Source organism: Danio rerio, chromosome 8 (genome assembly GCF_049306965.1).
Source record: "Danio rerio strain Tuebingen ecotype United States chromosome 8, GRCz12tu, whole genome shotgun sequence".
Lineage (NCBI taxonomy): Eukaryota > Metazoa > Chordata > Actinopteri > Cypriniformes > Danionidae > Danio > Danio rerio.
The window spans coordinates 4171501-4177500 of NC_133183.1; the positions used below are offsets into that span (position 1 = coordinate 4171501).

The 6000-nt window shown below is 44.3% G+C and overlaps 1 protein-coding gene across 1 annotated transcript in view; it reads right to left on the reverse strand.

Annotated features, from left to right (window-relative positions):
- The window catches only part of acaa2 (acetyl-CoA acyltransferase 2), a 654279-nt gene that overhangs the window by 431895 nt on the left and 216384 nt on the right, over positions 1–6000 (reverse strand). The window contains exon 2 of the mRNA XM_073909283.1: positions 1869–1957. The gene's annotated coding sequence lies outside the window, so the exon portion shown is untranslated. The remainder of the gene's footprint in view (positions 1–1868; positions 1958–6000) is intronic.

Here is a 6000-nt window from a genome sequence, read left to right on the forward strand (position 1 = left end):
CTTATTTGAGTTACTGTTGCCTTTCTATCAGCTGGAACCAGTCTGGCCATTCTCCTCTGACCTCTGGTATCAACAAGACATTTGCGCCAAAAGAAATGCCCTTCCAGCCACAACCCATCTCTGGGAAACATCCATACACACTCATTCACACACACTCATACACTACAGACAATTTAGCCTAGCCAATTCACCGGTACTGCATGTCTTTGGACTGTGGGGGAAACAGGAGCACGCAGAGGAAGCCCACGCAAACGCAGGGAGAACATGCAAACTCCACACAGAAACACCAACTGAGCCGAGGCTCGAACCAGCGACCCAGCGACTTTCTTGCTGTGGGGCGACAGCACTACCTACTGCGCCACTGCATCGCCTTTTCCTGAAAGTTTTATCATTAAACTCCCAACCCATCCTTTCAGTCAAATTAAAAGTCCCTAACATAAACCATCCAAGTTTAAGCCCGATTTTGAATCTTCGACCAGCAGCAAAACAATATTTCAGTATTTATTTGGTGACCCCTGAAGCATGTGAACAGTATGTGCTCCCTGTGCCAGCCTGTACACTGACCACCTCATGCCTCCCACCGGGACAGACAAAGAGAGCCAACAGCCAACATGAAAAGGGCTTCATGCATATTGAAACCACAGCAGGTTTTCTCAGTCAAGAAAAAGCAAAGACGGCAAGGAAAAAAAAAAAAAGAGGCAACGTCTCAAAGCTATTTCAAACACCTAATGTATCGCCCCCCTGTCTAATCCATATTTCCCTAAGAGCTTTATGGAACAAATTGCTGCTAGACTTTGCATTTCAATGGAATTCATTAATGCATATTCAGTTTGCTTATGGCAGAGCGCAGAACGTGCCCGCCGGGACTCGTGTGTCTCTCTCAGCCTCCGCCAATGAGAAAAGGCTACATCGTGTTTCCATTTTGGTTTAATGCGAGCTAACGCTAATGCATTTGAACGGCAGGGTTCCCTCTCGCTTTGCATCTTTGCATCGGTGCAATTAGGGGTTTCTTATGTCTGTCAGTGTGCGATCAAACACCGTGCCGTGACCCGCGCCAGAAAGCACGTCGTTTAACATCTGGCTTTGTGCATTTCATATGACAAGCATATAGCTAAGCTAAAAGTGGCCATATTGTGCGAGTTCATGCCATGCGAAATGTACGCAGGGAAAAATTTAATGCGAAAAAACAAATAAATCAAAGAAAAATAATATTTTTATGTTGCTTTTATATTCATTTTACTTTGACTAGGTCTCTGTTTCAGAGGTCGCCACCGCGGGATGAACCGCCAACTATTCCAGCATATGTTTTATGCAGCGGATGCTCTTCCAGCTGCAACCTAGTATTGAGCGTGAATGAGAGTGTATGGATGTTTCGCAGCGATGGGTGGCAGCTGTAGGGGCATCCGCTGCGTAAAGCATAAGCTTGATAAGTTGGCGGTTCATTCCGCTATGGAGACCCCTGACTAATAAAGGAACTAAGTGGAATAGAAAATCAATGAATTAATATAGGTGCCTAGACTGCAGCTCGGCACAGGAAGTTAGGCCAGAGGAGAAATGGTCAACCGAGCCTGGTTTTTCTCAGGAGTTTTTTTTCCTTCACTTTCATCAATTGGTAAAGTTTGTTTCTCATTACTGGCTTGCTTGATTTGGGACTTAGGGAGCTGCTCTTTAGTGTTTTGACTTTCAGCAGTGAAAATTAAACCACACTGAACTGAACTTGTGGCAGTTTCACTTTCACATTTTCATTCATTCATTTTCTTGTTGGCTTAGTCCCTTTATTATTCCGGGGTCGCCACAGCGGAATGAACCACCAACTTATCCAGCAAGTTTTTACGCAGCTGCAACCCATCTCTGGGAAACATCCACACACACACACACACACACACACACACACACACACACACACACACACACACACACACACACACACACACACACACACACACACACACACACACTACGGACAATTTAACCTACGAAATTCACCTGTACTGCATGTCTTTGGCCTGTGGGGGAAACCGGAGCACCCATGCGAAGGCAGGGAGAACATGCAAACTCCTCACAGAAACGCCAACTAAGCCGAGGTTCGAACCAGCGACCTTCTAGCTGTGAGGCGACAGCACTACTTACTGCGCCACTGCCTCGCCGTCACATTTTCAACTTACTATAATCATCTATGTCAGTGGTTCTCAAACTGTGGTATGTGTACCCCTACTGGTACACAGGCTTCCTTCTAGTGGCACACGAAGGAAAGAAAAATACGTCATGTACATGCTACATATATTTTAAAATTGATCAAAAATGATGTATATAATATGCCATATAGCCTATATTTCTGAGGTAATCTGCCACGTTTGTTTAACTGTGCAGAGTTGTAGATGCTTTACTGGGCCTACTAAGCTACTGTATTTCAATAACGGAGGTCAGCTAGTGTGTGCTGTGCAGGTAAACCTCACTCCTCTAACCTCTAAAGGTGCTCTAGCGACAATAGCTAGAGGCCATGGTCTTTAGCCTCCTTGTTAGAGCAACCGACTCCCATGCGGAAGGTTGCCGGTTCTTTACCAGCTTGGAGTGGGTTGGGTGAGGTAGGACCGGCGGGGTTACATTGGTGCCGTGACCCGGATGGGAGTGAGGTTTAGGGGGGTGAGTGTAACGGAGGCCAGCTAGTGAGTGCTGTGCAGGTAAACCTCACTCCTCTGACCTCTAAAGGTGCTCTAGCGACAAACGCTAGAGGCCATGGTCTTTAGCCTCCTTGTTAGAGCAATTGACTACCATGCGGAAGGCCGCTGCTCGGAGCGGGTTGGGTGAGGTAGGACCGGCGGGGTTACAACTGCTCATTTAGGTGGTACTTGGAGAGACAATTTTTTTTTCTCTGCGGTGGTACTTGATGGAAAAAGTTGAGAACCACTGATCTGTTAAGCTGCTTTACATTTACACTTAGTCATTTAGCAGACGCTTTTATCCAAAGCGACTTACAAATGAGGACAAGGAAGCAATTTACACAACAATGAATAAGTGAAGTGCAACAATGAATAAATGCTATAGGCAAGTTTCAGGTCTGTAAAGTCTAAGAAGGAAAGTATTAGTAATTTTTAATTTATTTATTTTTTTGAGTACAGTTAGTGTGATATCCAGAGAGGCAATTGGAGATTAGGAAGGGAAGTGGAGACTAAATAGTTGAGTTTTTAGTCGTTTCTTGAAGACAGCGAGTGACTCTGCCGTTCTGATGCAGTTAGGGAGTTCATTCCACCAACTGGGCAGATTAAACGCGAGCGTTCGGGAAAGTGATTTCTTCCCTCTTTGGGATGGAACCACGTGGCAACGTTCATTCACAGAACGTAAGTTTCTGGAGGGCACATAGATCTGCAGAAGTGAGAGCAGATAAGAAGGAGCAAAGCCAGAAGTCGCTTTGTAAGCAAACATCAGAGCTTTTAATTTGATGCGAGCAGCAACGGGCAGCCAGTGCAAATGGATGAGTAGCGGAGTGACATGAGTATGAGTAGCTTTGACACAATCTACATTGTAAAAGCGCTATAGAAATAAACATGAACTAAATTAAATTAAAGATAATAACCTTCGACTCCAAGCACTTATTTTGTGGTCGGAAAAATGGATTTAAATAGGATTTTTGTTTTTAAAGGCCATCTCGCCCAGCCCTAGTCCCTTTTTTTTTTTTTTTTACAGTGTGTCCCATATATCTTTTAAAAGTTCACACATACATTACCCAAGCTTAGGGGTCTACAAGTGATGACGGGGGGTGGAGGTTACATCAGAACACCTGAACATGCAGACAAACACACTGCTGTAGAGTTCAGTTGAGTGGATGAGAAGAGAAAAGCAGAGAGACACTGAATGAAAGCCAGATTCTCCCCCCTCTCCGAGCTGTCAGCGTTCAGAGACGAGTCTCTTTTCTGTCGTTCTCTGAGACGGAGAGCTGATTAACCGCACAGTTCTTCTCGAACCCCCTCCGTCCACTGAAACTCTCCATGCAAATGTGTTTGTCAGTCTGACAGTGTGTCTCAATTAAAGCAGCCGGTGAGGAATCTCCACACGGGGGACTGGTGTCTGCCGCGCCGCACGCCTCGCTGACCCCCTACCACACACACACACAGGTTCGTTTCACTATCTTAGTGAGGACACTACATAGACAATGTAATTCTGAACGCGGTTTCATTTTTGATTGGTTGTTTCTTATACTGCATGCAGTTTTTGTTTAAGCGCGTTATAATTTTACACGCAACATCAATTTTTTTTTCAAGCTACTTGAAAAATGTATTGAGCTAAGTTATTAGCTACGCTCCTTAAAATGTAGCTTAAAGGGCACATAGGTTACCACTTTTTTTCAAATTTAATATAAGTCTTTTGCGTCTCTAGAATGTGTATATAAAGTTTCAGCTCAAAACACATTTTTCATTATACCTTTTACAAGATGCTGTTTTATACTGATTTCCAGCAGGGGGTGGTTTTGTCGTACTGCTCCTTTAAGACGACTTTCCCGCCTACTGTTTCTGTACATGCCTTCCCGCATGCTTTAATCTCCTCCCTCAGCTGCGTCAGACAACAGACAGACTTTAAGGAAGAAGGTTTCACGTAGTGTTTGTGAGAAATACTACAGTAAGAACTAATCTTTACCAATCAGTATTGTGAAGTTGCATTGGTGAGTCACACACAGTATCGTTGTGCGCGCACACACACACACACACACAGATGCACACGCACACCGCAGCTTAGAGATGCGCGGATGGCGGTTACAGCCGCGGAATCCGCGGATAAACCGCGGATCGGGCGGATGACGTGACGAAAAATAATATTTTAATTGAATTCGGGCGGGTGGTGGGCGGTTGTACTGTTTTTGTACACATAGCTGGCGCACCAACGAAAAAGCCTAGGACTGACTTCACAGAATGAGAGGAGGAATCGGATACACTAATTCTGGATGAAGTACAGAAGTCTTCATCTACAAACTTCCGTATAGACGGATCAGCAGAGGAAAATCTACTTTCCTTTTGGGAGAAACAAGGCAGTCATTCCCACGTCTACAGCACCTTGCCAAGAGAATTCTATGCATTCCAGCAACAAGTGCTGCGAGCGAGCGCTCCTTCAGTGCAGCAGGGCGCATTAGAGGCCAGGCGCTCTCGTCTGAATGTTGAAATGATGTGTCAAAATGCGTTTTCTATTAGGCTACTATAATAATAAAAAATTGTACAGTACAGTGCGTTTCATTTAGGCTATTTATTTATTTATTTTTGTCCCTGTGCGCCGATTGGAGACGGAGTTCACAGCTGATATTCTGAGAGCTTTATAGGGGTGCTTCTCATTTCTTATTTGTGTATCCTCGTTTCCTTTCCTTGCTTTTTTTCCTCGTCTTTCCACCCCTATAGGATGCGAGGGAAGGACGCAAGGAAAAGACTCAAGGACCGACCGAGGAATCGAATCAAGTGAAAAGACACGTCCTCGTATTGTTTAGCGTCACTTCAAAGCGTCAATTAATGCTGGATTTGACTTGCACGTTTGGATTAACTGCATGTCAATAAAGTCATTCTCTATTTTCTAATAATCAATAAAGAAACATTCATTTAATAATAAAAAGGAATAAGCCATTCAAATAAAGAGCTCAGTCAGCAGATGACGGGCGGGTGCGGTTTTAAAAATTGGTCAAAAATGTTAGTGCGGATGGATGGCGGACGGATGATGAGTTTTATGATGCGGTTGCGGATGAAATAATAGCCCATCCGCGCATCTCTACCGCAGCTGACACATACACAGGCAGGAAGACAGACAGAGCGCTTAGCTTAGCACTGTTTTTGCCCTCAAATGTGACAGGATACAGGCTAACCTTCAGCACTGTGTGGATATCTGTGATGTTAATCTACAAAATAAACCTGATTTAACGTCCACAAACCGGGATTGAAGCGTCTTCTTTTATAATTGTTCTGACAGGCGGCTGTGCTGATGAAGTAAAGCTGAAGTAAAACGCTGTAATTAATTACACACATACTC